The sequence below is a fragment of the Bos indicus genome, chromosome X (genome assembly GCF_029378745.1).
Source record: "Bos indicus isolate NIAB-ARS_2022 breed Sahiwal x Tharparkar chromosome X, NIAB-ARS_B.indTharparkar_mat_pri_1.0, whole genome shotgun sequence".
Classification (NCBI taxonomy): Eukaryota; Metazoa; Chordata; class Mammalia; order Artiodactyla; family Bovidae; genus Bos; species Bos indicus.
This window is the reverse complement of record NC_091789.1, coordinates 114733591-114753239: the sequence shown is the minus strand read 5'-3', so window position 1 is coordinate 114753239 and position 19649 is coordinate 114733591. Positions and strand designations below refer to the sequence as shown.

General features: G+C 37.2%; 1 protein-coding gene across 4 annotated transcripts in view; it reads left to right on the top strand.

Annotated features, from left to right (window-relative positions):
- CFAP47 (cilia and flagella associated protein 47) overlaps window positions 1-19649 on the top strand; it is a 562308-nt gene that overhangs the window by 472344 nt on the left and 70315 nt on the right. The window lies entirely within an intron of this gene.

Genomic DNA, 19649 nt, shown 5'->3' with positions numbered 1-19649 from the left:
AGCTTGTATGCCTTCTCTTGATCTTGTCAAGCCAGTTCTAATGCTGACAAGCCTCCCTTTTGCTTTTCCTAAAGCAATACTAAATGTTCAACTTTGTGGTTTCTTACAACCCCTCAGAGTTGGGCCTGATTTCTACAGATGTTCAGTAGCCATCTGCAAAGGCTCAGTATTGCTGCTCTTGGGAACTCAGACCAGCCACAGGATGAGGGTGTGTGGGAGTAAGGCACCCAGAGTGTTGGGGATACTTATAGACAAGCTGGGGGAAGTGCAGTAAAGAAGTTTCCATTGTCTCATGGGTGGGCCTTCTTGATAGAGTATGTGATATAGTTAGTAGGTGCCATGTCCATTTAGTGACCTCTAAGAGCCCTATTCTTTGCTCTTCCAGCCACTCTCCAGCAAGGTACTCATTTACAGAGTCTCACTTTCCTCCATGGGAGAAATCACAAGCTGAGAAGTTCTCTCTGGGCACTGAGCTGTGGCACTCTGGGGGAAGGCTCACACTCCTAAAGTGAAATTGTTTTGCTAATGCTATGCAATGTGTCCAGTTTGAATTTTTGTTTGTTTGTTTTGTTCCAGTGGTGTGCTGGGACCTCTCCCCTGGACTCTTGGACTTCTACAAAGACTCTCTGTCTGTCCACTGGTAATTGTCTAAACCAGTGCTCTCCAGGGACAGTTCCAGGACCATGGCCAAGAAGGGCTGGAATTGGTTCACAGGCTACTTTAGGGTCTATAGCCAGAATTGAGTTCCATATGCCTGTCACCCTACACAGGGATGTGTGACTCCTCCCAGGTCCTTGAGCATTTGGCACTGATGACATAACCAAAGGCAAATTGAGCTGTGACTAAGTCCTTCAGGGTATGGAGCTGTTTGCCATAGCCACAGTTAGCAAGTCAGCCACCTGGTTGTGGGCCTGCATTATCAAAATGGCTCCCCTCATTCTTAGACTGCACCAGAGTTTCACAATCTCCTCCCTAGGTACTTTTGTCCATGGATGGATGTGAAATTATTCTTGTTGTGGAGGATGTGGGTGAGGAACATCTTATTCAGTCATCTTGCTGATTTCACTCCTGTTTTGATCTTTATTTTCTAGTTTCTTGAAGTGGGAGTTTAGATTACTAATTGGAGATCTTTTCTTTATTCTTATTGTAAATATTTTTTGTGATAAATTTCCCTGTGGGTACTGCTTTAGCTGCATTTCACAAACTTTGATCGGTTGTATGTTCATATTCATTTGGTTCTAAATGTATATTTTTATTTCCTTTGAGAGTTCTCATTTGACATCTGGGTTATTTGATAGAGTACTGTTTTATTTACAGCTGTTTTAGAGGATTTCTGTTGTCTTTCCATTATTGACTTCTAGTCTGATTCTATTCTGGTCACAGAGCATACTCCATAAATTCATTTTATATTTATTGAAAAGAATGGATATTATTCTTTTGTTGGCTGGAGTGTTCTACATATATCTGTTAGAGCCTGTTGGTTGATCATATTTTTTAATTCCTTTGTTTCCTCGCTGATTTTCTGTCCCATTGTTCTCTAAATTGATGAGAGGAGTATTCAAATCCCAGGACATAATTGTGCATTTATTTATTTCTCTTTTAAATTATGTTTTTGCTACATATACTTATGAAGTTCTGATATTTAGTATATGAAAAAGTAGGATTCTTATGTCATTTTGTCATATTTACTCTTTGTTATTATATAACATCTCTTTTTGTCTGGTACATATATTAGCTTTGAAGTCTACTTAATCTGATATTTATATAGGCACTCCTGCTTTACTCTTGCTTTTTAAAAAAATGAATATTTTCATGGTATAATGCTTTTCATACTTTTATTTTCAGTCTACCTATAACACTAAAGGTGAAGTGTATTTTTTACAGACAGCATGTAATTTGATCATCCTTTTAAATTAACTTGACTTCCATTGGTGTACATTTACATCACTAACATCTAAAATAATGATTGATATATTAGGTTTATTTCTATAATTTCATTGTTCATTTTGTTTGTTCATTTTGTTTCTTTCATCTGTTTTCCTTTTCTTGCCTTTGTATTAGTAAACTGAACTGATTTTAAAATCCATTATTATTTATCTATGCTGCTGCTGCTGCTAAGTCGCTTCAGTTGTGTCCGGCTCTGTGCGACCCCAGAGACGGCAGCCCACCAGGCTCCCCCATCCCTGGGATTCTCTAGGCAAGAACACTGGAGTGGGTTGCCATTTCCTTCTCCAATGCATGAAAGTGAAAAGTGAAAGTGAAGTCGCTCAGTCATGTCTGACTCCTAGCAACCCCACGGACTGCAGCCTACCAGGCTCCTCCGTCCATGGGATTTTCCAGGCAAGAGTACTGGAATGGGGTGCCATTGCCTTCTCCAATTTATCTATAGTATTTTTAAATACATATCACTGTATAGTTTGTGTTTAATAATTACTTTATTATAATATTCATATGCAACATATCACAGTCTACTGCTATAGACATTTTGCTACAATAAGGGTAGAAACTTCATTTCCATAGGTTCCTTTATTCCTCTCAATTTTTAAATGTAAAGTCATGACATAAATTGAGTACCATGAATGATGATGTTATAATCTTTGCTTCAGTTGTAAGATATTATAAAAACTCATCAAAAGAAGGATAGTCCATTATGTGCTGTGCTGTGCTTAGTAACTCAGTCGTGTCTGACTCTTTCAACCCCATGGAATTGTAGTCCCCCAGGTTCATGCACTGGAGAAGGAAATGGCAACCCACTCCAGTGTTCTTGCTTGGAGAATCCCAGGGACCGGGGAGCCTGGTGGGCTGCCGTCTATGGGGCCGCACAGAGTCGGACACGACTGAAGTGACTTAGCATAGCATAGCATAGCATAGGCTCTTCTGTCCATGGGGATTCTCCAGACAAGAATATTGGAGTGGGTTGCATGCTCTCCTCCAAGGGATATTCCCAACCCAGGGATCAAACCCAGGTCTCCTGCACTGCAGGCAGATTCTTTAGTGTCTGAGCCATTAGGGAAGCCCATACCTAGCCCTATTTTTTATCTATTCCTTTTTCTTTCCTCCTGAAGTCTCAGCCTCTTCTTGTTCTAATTTCTTCTTTCTTTTTTTCCTTGAGCTCTTTTTAAAGATTAGCTCTGCTGCTGCTGCTAAGTTGCTAGTGATTGCTGCTACTGGTACTGCTGCTAAGTCGCTTCAGTCGTGTCTGACTCTGTGCGACCCCATAGACAGCAGCCCACCAGGCGCCCCCATCCCTGGGATTGTCCAGGCAAGAACATTGGAGTGGGTTGCCATTTCCTTCTCCAATAATCTGAGGTTATTCCTTTATTATGGAAGAATACTTTTACCTGATATAGAATTCATGATTCAGAGTTCTTTTCCTTCATCTCTTGAAAAAATATACCACTTCCTTATGGCTTGCTTGGTTTCCAAGGAGAAATGTGCTGTCGTTTGAACTGTTGCTCCCCTATAGGTAACATTTTATTTCTTCCTAGTTTCTTCCAGGATGTTTTACTTAATTTTAGTCTTGAGAAGTTTAATTATGATGAGTTTTGTCATGTAATATCTACTGTCATTATTAGTCTGAGTTCAATGAAGACAGGGACTCAGACTACCGTGGTCAGTCCCAGATATATAAGGGATGCTTGATAAAATGCCCTGAAAGAATGAAAACCCCCAGGCACTTTGGTTATAATTGAATGTAAATTTGCTTTGAAGTACACTTGGAGATGAAACAGAAGCTTGGTGTATTTCTTAGGTTTCTGGAATTTAATGGCACATAGGTTATATCCTGTTTCTTTTGGGTTACCTTTTAAAACTCTTTAAAAGCATTTTTAAAAATTCATTCAGAGTTATTTAAAGTTATTTGTACCCTTATGTACTACATATAACTCTCATATCAATATATTTGACATCTTTTCATAGTAAGTTGTTCATTGTAACAAAAAATTTTAATGAGTTGATCAGCTCCAAATAAACACAGTTATGGGTATCATTGTAGCTCTGCTCTTTTAATAACTTATTAATCATCCTTAACTAATTGGCCTATAAAATTTTCTGAGTTGGTCAATTTTAAAATATTCCCTGTGCAATCAGAAGTGCAAAAATTAATATCTGTTTATTGGCAGGCAGGAAATTTTAATATAATACCTGTTTACTTTGAGAAAGCTGCTCTTGAGCAGGAAATCAATATTAATTCATCCGGTTTGTTTTTTTTTTTTTTTTTCTTTTGATATTTGCTTGGCATTTGTCTTTGGTACCTGTGACTCTGATAAAGTTTTAAGTTTAAAGTCAGAATTCCTTCATTCAGTTTTGTATGTGTATTTGCCTACACATTTGGGCTTTGTCCATGGTCTTTGCTAGTACAAATCTGTTTGACATAATCTGAAACACATTTCCCAAATAGGTGAAAATTAACTAAAGGGATGCAACGTAGATGCTACCAAAAATATGAGAAAGTGAACAGATTTCATAACCTGTATGAGCTTTTAGTGAGTGAAATTATCTTTCTTCTTTCTTGTTTGTTGTTGTTACTGTTGTTCAGTTGCTCAGATGTGTCCATCTCTTTGCGACTTCAATGGACGGAGGCACCTCAGACCTGCCTGTCCTTCACTATCTCCTGGAGTTTGCTCACATTCACGCCCCTTGAGTCAATGATGCCATCCAACCATCTCATCCTCTGTGGTCCCCTTCTCCTCCTGCCTTCAATCTTTCCCAGCATCGGGGTCTTTTCCAATGGAGTCAGCTCTTCACATCAGGTGGCCAAAGTGTTGGAGCTTCACCTTCAGCATCAGTCCTTCCAATGAACATTCACGATTGATTTCCTTTAGGACTGATGGGTTTAATCTCCTTGTTGTCCAAGAGACTCTCAAGAATCTTCTCCAGCACCACAGTTCAAAAGCATCAGCTCTTTAACACTCAGAGTTCTTTCTGATCCAACTCTCATATCCACATATGACTACTAGAAAAACCATAGCTTTGACTATACAGACCTTTGTAGGCAAAGTAATGTCTCTGCTTTTTAAAGACAGTCTAGGTTTGTCATCAGAGAAGGCAATGGCACCCCACTCCAGTACTCTTGCTTGGAAAATCCCATGGACAGAGGAGCCTGGTAGGCTGCAGTCCATGGGGTCGCAAAGAGTCAGACACGACTGAGCGACTTCACTTTCACTTTTCACTTTCATGCACTGGAGAAGGAAATGGCAACCCCCTCCAGTGTTCTTGCCTGGAGAATCCCAGGGACGGCAGAGCCTGGTGGGCTGCCATCTATGGGGTCACACAGAGTCAGACACGACTGAAGCGACTTAGCAGCAGCAGCAGCAGCAGGTTTGTCATAGCTTTTCTTCCAAGGAGCAAGCTTCTTTTAATTTTATTGCTGCAGTCACCATCTGCAGTGATTTCAGAGCCCTAGAAAAAACAGTCTATCAGTGTTTTCATTTTTTCCCCATCTATTTGCCTTGAAGTGATGGGACCAGATGCCATGATCTTTGTTTTTTAGAATATTGAGTTTTAAGCCAGCTTTTTCACTCTTCTCTTTCCCCTTCATCAAGAGGCTCTTTAGTTTCTCTTCTCTTTCTGCCATCAGGGTGTTGTCTTCTGCATGTCTGAGGTTATTGATGTTTCTCCCGGCAGTCTTGATTCTAGCTTGCACTTCATCCATCCTGGCAATTTGCATGATTTACTCTGCATATAAGTTAAATAAGCAGGGTAACAGTATACAACTTGATATACTCCTTTCCTAATTTTGAACCAGTCCATTTTTCCATGTCTGGTTCTAACTGTTGATCTGAATACAAGTTTCTCAAGAGACAAGTAAGATGGTCTGGTATTCCCATCTCTTTCAGAATTTTCCAAGTTTGTTGTGATCCACACAGTCAAAGGCTTTGGTGTAGTCAATGAAGCAGAAGTAGATGTTTTTCTGGAATTCCCTTGCTTTTTCTATGATCCAATGGATGTTGGTAATTTGATCTCTGGTTCCTCTGCCTTTTCTAAATCCAGCTTGTACATCTGGAACTTCTCAGTTCACATACTGTTAAAGCCTAGCTTGAAGGATTTTGAACATTACCTTGCTAGCATGTGAAATGAGTTCAATTGTGTAGTAGTTTGAACATTCTTTGGCATTGCCCTTCTTTGGATTGGAATGAAAACTGACCTTTTCCAGTGCTGGCATATTGATTGCAACACTTTAACAGCGTCATCTTTGAAATAGCTCAGCTGGAATTCCATCACCTCCACTAGCTGTATGTATAGTAATACTTCCTAAGGCTCAGTTGACTTCACACTCCTGGATATCTGATTCTAGGTGAGTTGATCACACCATCATGGTTATCTGGGTCATTAAGACTTTTTTGTACAGTTCTTTTGTGTATTCTTGCCACCTCTTCTTAATCTCTTCTGCTTCTGTTAGGTCCTTGCTACTTGAGATCTCTAGTCTTTCCCATTCTGTTGTTTTCCTCTATTTCTTTGCATTGTTCACTTAAGAAGGCTTTCTTATCTCTCCCTGCTATTCTTTAGAACTCTGCATTCAGATGGGTATATCTTTCCTTTTCTCCTTTGTGTTTTGCTTCTCTTCTTTTCCCAGCCATTTGTAAGGCCTCCTCAGACAACCATTTTTCCTTGTTGCATTTCTTTTTCTTGGGCAAGGTTTTGGTCACCACTTCCTATACAATGTTATTAAACTCTGTCCATAGTTCTTCAGGCATTTTGTCTGTCAGATCTAATCCCTTGACTCTATTTGTCACTTCCACTATATATCATATCAGATCTGATTTAAGTCATACCTGAATGGTCTAGTGGTTCTTCCTACTTTCTTCAACTTAAGTCTGATTTTGGTAATAAGGAATTCATGATCTGAGCCACAGTCAGTTCCCAGTCTTGTTTTTGCTGACTATATAGAATTTCTCTATCATCAGCTGCAAAGAATATAATCATATTTTGGTATGGACCATCTGGTGATGTCCATGTGTAGAGTCTTGTCGTGTTATTGGAAGAGGCTGTTTGCTATGACCAGTGTGTTCTCTTGGCAAAACTCTGTTAGCCTTTTCTATCCTTCATTTTGTACCCCAAGGCCAAACTTGCCTGTTACTCCAGCTATCTCTTGACTTCTTACTTTTGCGTTCCAGTCCCCTATGATGAAAAGAACATCTTTTGGGGGGCCTTTAATAAGTAAAATTTTGTTTCTTCTTTCTTGTTTGTGGAAAATATATAATCCATAGAGTTCATAGTATCTGAACCATTATATTCTGTCCTTGTTGATTTTTTATATTATCCTGCATTTAATTTAATGAAAATATAGGAACTATAGCATTTGAATTCAAGATAACATAAATTCCATCCTTCATTGCCTCATGTGATTGCTCTGGACAGATAAATTATATAACTTAGTCATTAGTTATAAGATATTATAATTTAAAAATCAGAAAATTTTGGATGATACTCATATAGGAAAACACTCAATAAAGATATAAAATGAAATGTGTGAGTTTTCTAGAAGAATTTCATCATGATTATTACTATCTAAATTGAAAGGTAAATCATTTTCATGAATGTACTTTGTCTCTAAATCTAATTGGAAGCTCTGCCTTCATTTAGATAGTTGGAGACATAGGCCAAGGCCCTTGTTTACCATCAGAAGGAAGGATGAACAGGAACATGTTATATCCTATTGAATATCCACTTTAATTCAGAAACCAGTATGATTCATTCTTCCACTCTCTTGGGTAATGTCATCTTAGGTTGTGTATACTATAACCATAATAATGTTAATATTTTACACATGTGCTCAGCCTGATATTTTTCCATGATAAAAGGTCAGGATTATATCTATGTCTCACTTAGCCTTTAAAAAAATATGAGCTTAGTTCTTACTTTCTTGGTTCCCCTACATTTAGTTAATTCTTCTCCATCCATTTGCAATAGATTTAGATCATTTCCTTATACCTTGACCTGACCTTTGGAAAAATATAAGATAATTGCAAAGTCAATTTCTTCAGACTACTTTTCAGTTTATTTTTGTGTCTTTACAGGGTATCTTGATTTCTAAAGGTCTTTGACATAATTTTTTATGAATATGACCATAAAACATATTACATATGTTTCACTCCCTAACACAATAATATTTGTTCCCTAATGCCCTTGTATTTTTCTATAAGAAAAAGAAAGGCAATTATGGCAGTGTATTTGTGTAGAGGAAGCAAAAGAGAAACAACCATTCTGCTTCATTACAGTTATCTGCATTCATTTTTAATTAACATTACAAATGTTCTCTTAGATACTTTCTTTAAAATTAGAAGTATCCAGTATCTTTCATCCTGATATATTTCTGCAAGCATTAAGTTGTAAGAGAGTCTCAACAAAAATGTGAAATATACCTACTTCTTTAGGTTTCAGTATATTTTCCTGGTAGATAAATGCATTTATCATAAGTAATTGTATTTGTCAAGTGCACTCACAATATGAAATAAATTTTGATTCTTATGTCCTGAGGTCTGACAACCGTCTTATATTGAGTAAATGACTTAAAGTTACTAAGAAACCTAAAAATGTCAAAATAATATTTTTTAATGTATAGCTTTTGATTTTGATCAATTTTGGTTTTGAGGATATAATAATGAACACCTTATACTATGAACACGGGAGGTTTTCTTTTATTGAGATTTAACAGAAAATTCTACAGATTTGGGTTACATTTCTGTTATAGCTTAATAATTAAGGTTCCCTTAGGAGGCTGCAGTCACATGTTGGCAATATCCAAAGCCATCTTAAGGTTTGATTGAGCTAGCTCATCAAAATGGTTAACAAAACTAGAAGTTAATGCTAGTTATTATCTAATAGTGCAGCTGTTATTGGCTAATGGTGCCTACATGCAGTGTCTCTGTAATGTGTGTCTCAAGTAGTTAAATTTTATATACAGTGACTGGTTTCCCACAGTGTGTAGTCCAAAAGAAGTACAGAGCATTTTCTGATATAGAACTAGAATTTATGCAGCTTTATTTAGCTACTTTCTATTGGCTACAGGAGAATCACTGTGTTGATTTGGATATGTGAAAGGGACTACCAGTCAGTCAGTTCAGTCACTCAGTCATATCCAACTCTTTGTGACCCCATGGACTGCAGCACACCAGGCTTCCTTGTCCATCACCAGCTCCTGGAGCTTGCTCAAACTCATGACCATCAAGTCAGTGATGCCATCCAACCATCTCATCCTTTGTCGTCCCCTTCTCCTCCTGCCTTCAATCTTTCCCAGCATTTAGGGGGACAATTGAAAACCAGCCCATGCCCGTTCTGTCTTTAAATTCATTTTAGTTGTCCCAATGCTGTACTATACTCCTGAATATATCCACTCTATGTTCCATCCCTGGGGGGCTGTACCTAAGTAGGTATTAGAAATCTCAGGTCATCCAGATGACCCTTGAAACTTGGGGGAGTGATGTGAGATAGACTGACCTAATGATATTTTAGTACTTGACCAGCTTCCCCACAAACCAACTCAATGCTCAACATCTCCTTTTTCTCTCTCATCAAGTGTAAACTAAGTTCTGAAGAGAAATGACTCTGTGCCCTGGTGAATACACATTTTTCTTATTTGCTGGGCATGGGGAGAAGGGAAAAGAGAAGAACAAAAAGCGTGACAAACAATGAGATTGAGGCTATTCTATCTTCTAAATTAAATGATCTCTAAAATGTAAGGCCCACAGGAGAGGAGGAAAGAGAAAAAGGCTCAAGGAAGACTATTTTAAGGAGTACATGTCACTTTGTGTTTTCCTTATTTAAAGGACCAGAGTTTGTCTGGGGGATAATTTAAGTATGATGATTCATACCTAAAATTTGCATTTTAAATACTTTGCATCCTCTGAAGAGTTAGGATAGACACATGATAGAGTTCAAAGTATCAGAACAGCTTATCTATTATTCTTAATGATATTGTTATCTTAAAAACTAAAAATAAAGTGTTTCTAGTAAAAAGCTGTATTTAGTCTGGGACAGTAATGAGCCCACTTTGGTGATTATTCATGATCATCATAATTTTCTTATTCCTTTGTTTGCCTTGCCAAAGAACAACACAGTAAACACAACAGTAAATACACAATAGTAAATATTTGCTTCCTTCCTACTAAATATTTAGCAGAGTAACATTATTTAATTTTCATACAACTACTTAGATATCACTGTCTCCAATTTACCAAAGACACACACACTCACACACACACACACATCTTTACACAATCACATCAAAGAATGGGTAGTATGTAGTGGGCACAGTGTCCATTTAGATAAGATACCCCAGCTCCTGTCTCCCCTTCTCCAATCCCAACTCAACAGAAAATCTTTGGTCACCTACCTGTCCCAGCTTGGAGTCCTGTAAACCTCAGATTCATGCCATTCTGAATGGTAGTAGGCTAAAGAATATGTCAGACCCCTGAGCTATATTTTCAATATCAATAGCCCTGGGAAAGCTGATTAAAATTTTCTATTACTTTATTTATTATGTATTTATTTTGTGACACTGCATGGCATGTGGGATCTTAGTTCCCCAACCAGGGATCAAACCCTTGCTTCCTGCATTGGAAGCACAGAGTCTTAACTATTGGACCACCAGGAAGTCCCCACAAATCTCTGTTCTTTTAGAAGGTTAAACCCAGCGTTAACTTTGGCACGTGTAAGCAGAATAGGTGCCCTACTGGATAGTATAACGTAAGAAATTCCACATACAGAAAGGAATAATTTCTATAATTATCTATCATCAACGTGATGTGAAATTTTCTGATCAGAAACAATGTGAGGATTAAATACAATATATACTGTGAAATGATTCTTCCAATCAATCAATCAGTCTTCAGCACATCACATAATTATCTTTTGGTGTGTGTGGTAAGAACACTAAAGATCTATCTTAACAGATTTCAACTGTACAATTTATTATTAGCAACTATAGGCTTCATGCTATACATTTGATCTCTAGAATCTATCTTATTAATATAACTGAAAATTTGTACCCTTTAACCAATATTCCCTATTTCCTCTAACCCCTAGCCCCTGAAAACCATTGTTCTACTCTCTGCTTCTGTGAGTTCAACCTTTTTAGATTCTGTATTTAAGTGACATCGTACAAAATTTATTTTTCTGTATCTGGCTTATTTTACTTAGTGTGATCTCCTCAGGCTTCATCTGTTTTGTCTCAAATGGCAAGAGTTCCATCTTTTTTATGGCTAAATATTACTCCATTTTGTACATATACCACATTTTCTTTATTCATCTGTAGGTGGACACTTGGGCTATTTCCATATCTTGGCTATAGTGACTCATGCTATAATAACATGGGGGTGCAGATACATCTTTGAGATACTAATTTCATTTCCTTTAGATATATGCCTATAACTAGGATTGCTGGATCATATGGTAATTCAATTTTAGTTTTTTGAGGAAACTTCATCAAATTTTCCATAATGTCTATACCAAATTTTAAATCCCACCAGCAGTGTTAAGTGGTTTTCTTTATTCCACATTCATGCTAACACTTATTTTTTGACTCTGGAATAGTAACAATCCTAACAGATATGAGGTTATGTCCCATTGTGATTTTGATGTTCATTTCCCTGATGAATAGTGATATTGAGCACTGCTTGTTGGCCATTTGTATGTCTTCTTTGGGAAAAATATCTCTTGAGGTCCTCTGCCCATTTTTACTAGGATTATTTGTGGGGTTTCTTGCTATTGAGTTCTGTGAGTTCCTTATATATTTTAGATAATATCCCCCATTAGATACATGATTTGCAAATATTTTCTCCCTGTCCAAAGGTCACCTTTTCATTTGGTTGATTTCTTTTCCTTTGCTGTGCAGAAAGTTTTTAGTGTGATATAGTCCTGTTGCTTATTTTTGCTCTTGATTCCACTGCTTTTGCTGTCATATTCGAAAGGTCTTCATGCTATTTTAAATAAGATTGTTTTCTTAATCTCTTTTTCAAATAGTTCATTATTAGTGTGTAGTAACGCAACTCATTTTTGTATGTTGATTTTATATCATGCAACTTTCCTGAATTCACTTATTATGTAAAGTTTTTTTCTGGAATCATTGTACAAATAAAATCAAAGATAATGATCTTAGAGGAAAAGCTTTTAGTCTTTCAATGCTGAATGTATTAGCTGTGGACTTTTCATATGTGGCCTTTTTTATGTTGAAGTAATTTTCTTTTGTTCCTAGATTGTTGAGTGTTTTTATAATAAAGTGGTGTTAAATTTTGTCAGTTTTTTCCTTGCATATCTTGAGATGATCATGTGTTTTTTATCCTTCATTCTGTTAAAGTGGTTTATAATATTAATTAATTTTCTTATGTGGAACTTTCTTCATATCCTATAGTTAAATCCTATTTATACATGGTGTATAATCCTATTAACATGCCATTGAATTCCATTTGATAGCATTTGTTGAGGATTTTTGCATCTATATTCATCAGGGATATTTGCCAGAGTTTTCTTTTCTTTTTTTTTTTTTTTTTTTTTGCTTATAGCAGGTTTATTCATAATTGCCAAAACTTGGAAGTAACCAAGGTGGCCTTCAAAATATGAATGGATATATTACGGTACATCCAGACAAAGGAGTATCCAGCATTAAGTCAAAAACTGCTAAAAAATGTATTAACTAAAACAAAACCAAATTACATTCTATCAATACATAGCTAGTAACAGTCACTTTCAGGTAAACCTTAAGTACAGAATACAGATATTCCCATCTGTACTTAAGGCATCAGGCCACACTGAGGATGGTGAGAACAGAGTATAGCAGTCATTGGGATGTGAATCACTTTAACTGTGGGCTCTCCACCATTTATCCTTTTTCCCCTGATTACTAGTAAGGAGATTGAATCAATAATCAAAAACTTCTCATCAAGCAAAAGTCCAAGACCAGATGACTCCAGTGGTGAATTCTAACTTTTTAAAAGTTGAGGTAAAACCATATAAAACATTATGTTACAAATGTACAGGGCTTCCCAGATGGCACAGTGGTAAAGAATCCTCCTGCCAATGCAGGAGATGCAGGTTTGATCCCTGGGTCAGGAAGTTTCCCCTGGAGAAGGAAATGGCAAGTCCTCCACCAGTATTCTTGCCTGGAAAATTCCATGGACAGCAAAGCCTGGCAGACTGAAGTCCGTGAGTTCCCAAAAAATTGAGCACAACTGAACGACTGAGTAATTGAGCACACCCATGCACACAACCACTACAGATATACAACATAGTAATTTGATATTTGATACTACAAAAATCTAGTTACCATGATTACCATAAAATTACCCTCTTCACCCATTTCTCCACCTCCCATTCCTTCCCTTCTGATAATCACTTATTCTTTTTTAAAACGTGGTCCATTTGAAAACAATGATGTTGACGTATCCAAACCAGGTTCTTCCTCCTCCCCATTGTGATTAATCTTTTCATAATCTTCTTATTCCTCTTAGCGCATTCAGGGCATAACAGGTTGTCTTCCAGGTCTGGGGGTGCAAAAGTGCAGGCAGGTAACATGAAGAGGGAGGTCATCTCCCTGGGGGTGTCAGGCACCCAGGTCTGACCTGCTTGGAACTGCAGACGAACCCAGCCTTCTGTGTCTGTCAAGAGTGGTCTGCCATGGACCACACACCACCGGACACCTGAGGCTTGTGGCAGAAAGGATTCAGAGGCACGAAGGGCATGTGAATTCTTTTCTTGTAGTGTCTTTTTCGGGCTTTGACATCAGGATAAATTAAATTTGGAAGTATTTAGAAGAATTCCCTCGTCTTTAATATTTTGGAAGAGTTTGAGATGGATTGACATTAATTCTTCTTTACATATTTGGTAGAATTCACCATCTGTTCCTGGGCGTTTCTTTGTTGGGAGGATTTTGATTACTGACTCAATGTTCTTAATATTCATATGTTCAGATTTTCTGATCATTCATGATTTTGTCTTGGTAAATCCTTTTTTTCTGGGGATTTATCCGTTTCTTCTCGGTTGTATGAATTTTATGTATAATTGTTTATAGCAGTCTCTTCTGGTCATTTTTATTTCTGGGGCATCAATTGTAATGTGTCCTTGTTCATATATGATTTTATACATTTAAGTCTTATGTTTTTTCTTAATCTAGCTAATTTTATTGATTTTGTTATTTTCAAATAACTCTGACTCAGTTGATTTTTTTCTATTTTTTTTTTCTTTTGTCTCTTTAATTTCTGCTGTACTCTTTATTTCTTTCTTTCTGCTAACTTTGGGTTGGGTTTTTCTTCATTTTCTTGTTTCTTGAGAAATAGAATTAGATTGTTTGACTTCTTTCTTCTTTATGTAGGCATTTATCAGTCTAAATTTCCATCTTAGTAGTACTTTTGCTGCATTCCATAAGCAATGTTGTATTTTCATTTTGTCTCAAGATATTTTATAACATCTTCTTGGTTCATTGGTTCAAGATTTGTTTTTTTAAAGAAAATTTAATTGTTTAATTTTCATGTATTTGTGTATTTTCCAGTTTTCCATCTGCTATTGATATCTAGTTTCATTCCACTATGGAGGAAAAAGACAACTGGTAAAACTTCAGTCTTCTTAAATGTGTTCAGACTTGATTTGTGACCTAACATGAAGTCTGTCCTTGAGAATGTTCCACATGTACCTGAGAGGAATATGAATGCTGTTGCTATTGAGTGAAATGTTCTATATATATTTGTTAGAATTATTTGTCTGTAGTGTTGCTCCTTGCTCCTGTCTTCTTTTCTCTTACTGGTCTTCTGTCTAAGTTTTCGTTCCATTCAATATTCCATTATTGAAAATGGGGTATTGAAATCTCCTATTATTATTCTATTGCTGTCTATTCCTCCCTTAAGTTCTGTCAATCTTTGGTCTATATATTTAGATACTCTATTGTTGAGCATATATAGCTATAACTGTATAATTGTTTTTTTGTTCTGGCAAGCTGATTTGATATAAAATCCTTTTTTGTCTTCTTGACAGTTTTTTATTAAGTCTACTTTGCCTCATAGAAGTAAGGCTAGGCATGCTCTTTTGTTTACCATTTTCGTGGAATATTCTTTTTTCCCTTTAACTTTCAGCCTATGTGTATCTTTAAACCCAAATTTAGTCTCTTGCAGATGGCACATACTTGGATCTTGTATTTTTATCCTATCAGCCACTGTCTCTTTTGAAGAGAGTTTAATTTATTAATATTTAAAGTAGTTAGTGATACAGAGGAACTTACCATTTTGTTTTTTTCAGTATGTCTTACAGCTCTTTTGTGCATCTTTTCTTATCTTGCTATCTTCCTCTATGTTGTATTGTCTTTTTTTTTAATAGTAATATGCTTTGGTTCTTTTCTCATTTTCTTTCAGGTATCTTCTGTAGGTGTTATCTTTGTGGTTACCATGGGACTTACATAAAACATCTTATAAGTTTAACAATCCATTTTAAGCTGATAACAACTTCAGTTGCATACAAAATCTCTACACTTCTTTAGTGATGTACAAGTTACATGTTTTTTATTGTGTTTCTTTTAATATTTTTTTATAAACTGTTTTTTAACTTTTATGGCACAACTAAGTGATTTATGTTCCACTGTTACAATATTTAGTTTTGTGTATTTTATTTATATTTATTTTTGCCAGTGAACTTTATACTTTCAAATGCTTTTGTGTTGCTATTTACTCTCTTCATTTCAACTTAAAGGACTCCTTTTAGCATGTCTTGTAAAGCAGATCTAGTGGCACTTAACTCCCTCAGCTTTTCTTTGTCAGGGAAAGTATCTATTTCCTTTTTGAAGGACTTTTTTTTTTTTTTGCTAGATATAGTGTTTTTGGTTGGCAGTTTGTTTTTCACCACTTTGAATATATCATTCCTCTCAATTCAGGCTTGCATGGTTTCTGCTGAGAAATCTGTTGGAAGTCTTACAAGAATTCCCTTGTACGTAATAAGTTCGTTTTCTCTTGCTGTTTTCCAATTCTATTTTTGTCTGTAACTGTTGACATTTTAATTATGTGTCTCATTGTGGAGTTCTTTGATTTCATCCTATTTAGAGCCTTTTGTACTTCATTAATCTGTTGTTCATTTTCTTCTCCAGATTTGGGAAGTTTGTGTCCATTATTTCTAAAAATAAGCTTTCTGCTTCTATTTCTCTCTGTTCCTTCTGAGACTCATAATGTGTATATTAGTCCTCTTGATACTGTTGTGTAAGTCCCTCAGATTTTCTTCACTCTACTTCATTTACTTTTCTTTTTGCCTCTCTTCACATGACTTTTCTTTCAGTTCTCTCATTATTTCTGCTGGATCAAATTGACCTCAACCCTTAGTAAATTTTTCAGTTCAGTTTCTGCATTCTTCAGCTCCAAAATTTGTTTGGTCTTTTGAATATTTTCTGTCTTTTTGTTGAAATTCTCTATTTGTTCATGCATTGTTTTCCTGATGTTGTTGAACATCTTCATGACAATTATTTTGAATAATTTGCAAAGTAATTTCTATACTTCCACTTCTTTATGGTACATTTCTGGAGATCTATTTTCTTTCTTTAACAGCATATTTTTTGTTTGTTTCTTCATTTCCTTTTTAACACTGTGTTGGTATCAACACATTTGGAAAAATAGCTGCCTCTCCCATTCTTTACAAACTGGCTTAATGCAGGGAAAGATCTTCACCAATCAGTGCAACTAGAGACTTTGGGAGCCTTTCAAATCTTTTCTGTTGAATATGTCTTTCTTTGCTCAGTTGGTAAAGAATCCACCTGCAATGTAGGAGACCCTGGTTCGATTCTTGGGTCAGGAAGATCTGCTAAAACAGGGATAGGCCACCCACTCCAGTATTCTTGGGCTTCCCCTGTGGCTCAGCTAGTAAACAATCTGCTGTCAGTGTGGGAGACCTGGGTTCAATCCCTGGGTTGGGAAGATCCCCTGGAGAAGGGAACGGTTACCCATTCTAGTATTCTGGCCTGAAGAATTCAATGGATTGTGTAGTCCATGGACTTGTAGAGTTGGCCCCGACTGAGTGACTTTCACTTTCACATGTCTTTCTGAACTTGTGTGTGAAGATTACTAATTAGAGGGGCTTGCCAGTTTCTTTTTTCAGTAGTTTGTAATCTCTTCCTCCCTCTGGTGTCTGTCTTCTGTACTATGAGCACTCTGAAGCAGCAGCACATTACCCAGATTTTTTTTTTTTTCGGCAGCCTCTAGTCATGTAGTTTGTCAGGTTCTTTCAGTTCCATGAGACAAGCAAGACAAAAAGCAGAACCTTAAGCAGCCTACTAAAAGCTAGAAATTTGAGTACATGTTCCACTCTCCTTTTTCTGCACTTAGGGAGAGCCTTCTGGGTTATATCAGCTTCTATCTGCCCTACCATAGGATTTCTGCAGCATCAGTACCCTGCCCAGTACTTTTGTGTTCTCAGAAACTACCATGCATCTAGTGTGTGTGAGGTCTCATCAGTACTTCAAGATAGGCAAGACAGAAGTCAGTCCCCCAGCAGCTCCATACCCCCAATGTCCAAATGTTGGGTGTCTAGTCTACTCTTCTCTTTTCCTTACCTGGGAGAAGTGGGACCTGAGAATCTCCTCCTAATCTTGTGCTACTGTGCTCAGGAGGGAGAGACTGTGGTGAGAGCCTGCCACGAATTTTCCTAATAGCTTCAGAGTAGCTGACTTTACACTTATCTGGAGGGCAGACGCTCTTAACTGGTTTCAGAATTTCTCACAGTGGAATTTGGTCTGCGTCTTTTTGAATCATTGTCTCCATGGAACTGATCTGGGGCTTTCTATTCTGCCATCTTGCTGACATCACCCCTCAGCATAGTCTGTTTTATACGTTTATTTGTTGGATCATGCATCATTGCCTAGCATTGGTAATAAAATGGTTTAAAACAGTAACAATCATATTGATCAATATGTTAATATTATTAGTCCTTATCAGGTACTTTCCATATGCCAGGAAAGATAATAATCTTAATGGGGATTATCAGATTAATGGAATGAAAACAGAGGTTCCAAAAAACTAAATTGCCTGAAGTCATGCTCCCACATACAGCTAGGATTTCAATCTAGGTCATCTCTGTCCATAATCCACTCTCTCATACCACCTGCTGTGAAACTCAATACACATTTACTGAAAGGATCCCTGAGTCCCAACCTGAATCTCCCATGTCCTCTTTGATGTTTCACTGTTGGATCTTAATTCTAAGAAATTGTTCTTTACCTTCTGCCTGCATCTCCACTGTCAATTGGATTTTCAATTTCTCACAGCCTCCCATGTACTCGGTCTCCCTCCTGCTTTCCTCTACCAAGAAGTTCCTCAACTTCTTTCACAGTCTTCATCTCAAATGTAATCTACATTGACTTCAAGATGGTAACTTGAATCTTAAATGTCACTCAGTTCATTTCAGATCGTAGCAGCTCATCTCCAGGCCCAAGAATTTTTAATGAACCTATAAATTACTTACATCTCACTTAGCAAGTATAAAACTGAAAAGAAGTAAGCAAATATCACATTAGAATAATAGTAAAAACAAGACTTTATGATAACTGTTTTGGTCAGGCATTTTAGATATTGAGTTATTAGAGATCAAATTGCCAACATCTGCTGGATCATTGAAAAAGCAAGAGAGTTCCAGAGAAACATCTATTTCTGCTTTATTGACTATGCCAAAGCCTTTGACTGTGTGGATCACAATAAACTGTGGAAAATTCTTCAAGAGATGGGAATACCAGACCATCTGACCTGCCTCTCGAGAAACCTATATGCAGGTCAGGAAGCAACAGTTAGAACTGGACATGGAACAACAGACTGGTTCCAAATAGGAAAAGGAGTAGGTCAAGGCTGTATATTGTCACCCTGCTTATTTAACTTATATGCAGAGTACATCATGAGAAACGCTGGGCTAGAAGAAGCACAAGCTGGAATCAAGATTGCCGGGAGAAATATCAATAACCTCAGATATGCAGATGACACCACCCTTATGGCAGAAAGTGAAGAGGAACTAAAAAGCCTCTTGATGAAAGTGAAAGAGGACAGTGAAAAAGTTGGCTTTTTTTTTTTTTAAACATTCAGAAAACGAAGATCATGGCATCTGGTCCCATCACTTCATGGGAAATAGATGGGGAAACAGGGGAAACAGTGGAAACAGTGTCAGACTTTATTTTGGGGGGCTCCAAAATCACTGCAGATGGTGATTGCAGCCATGAAATTAAAGGACGCTTACTCCTTGGAAGAAAAGTTATGACCAACCTAGATAGCATATTAAAAAGCAGAGACATTACTTTGTCAACAAAGGTGTGTCTAGTCAAGGCCATGGTTTTTCCAGTGGTCATGTATGGATGTGAGAGTTGGACTGGGAAGAAAGCTGAGCGCCGAAGAACTGATGCTTTTGAACTGTGGTGTTGGAGAAGACTCTTGAGAGTCCCTTGGACTGCAAGGAGATCCAACCAGTCTATTCTAAAGGACATCAGTCCTGGGTGTTCATTGGAAGGACTGATACTAAAGCTGAAACTCCAATACTTTAGCCACCTCATGCAAAGAGTTGACTCATTGGAAAAGACTCTGATGCTGGGAGGGATTGGGGGCAGGCGGAGAAGGGGACGACGGAGGATGAGATGGCTGGATGGCATCACCGACTCGATGGACAAGAGTTTGAGTAAACTCCAGGAGTTGATGATGGACAGGGAGGCCTGA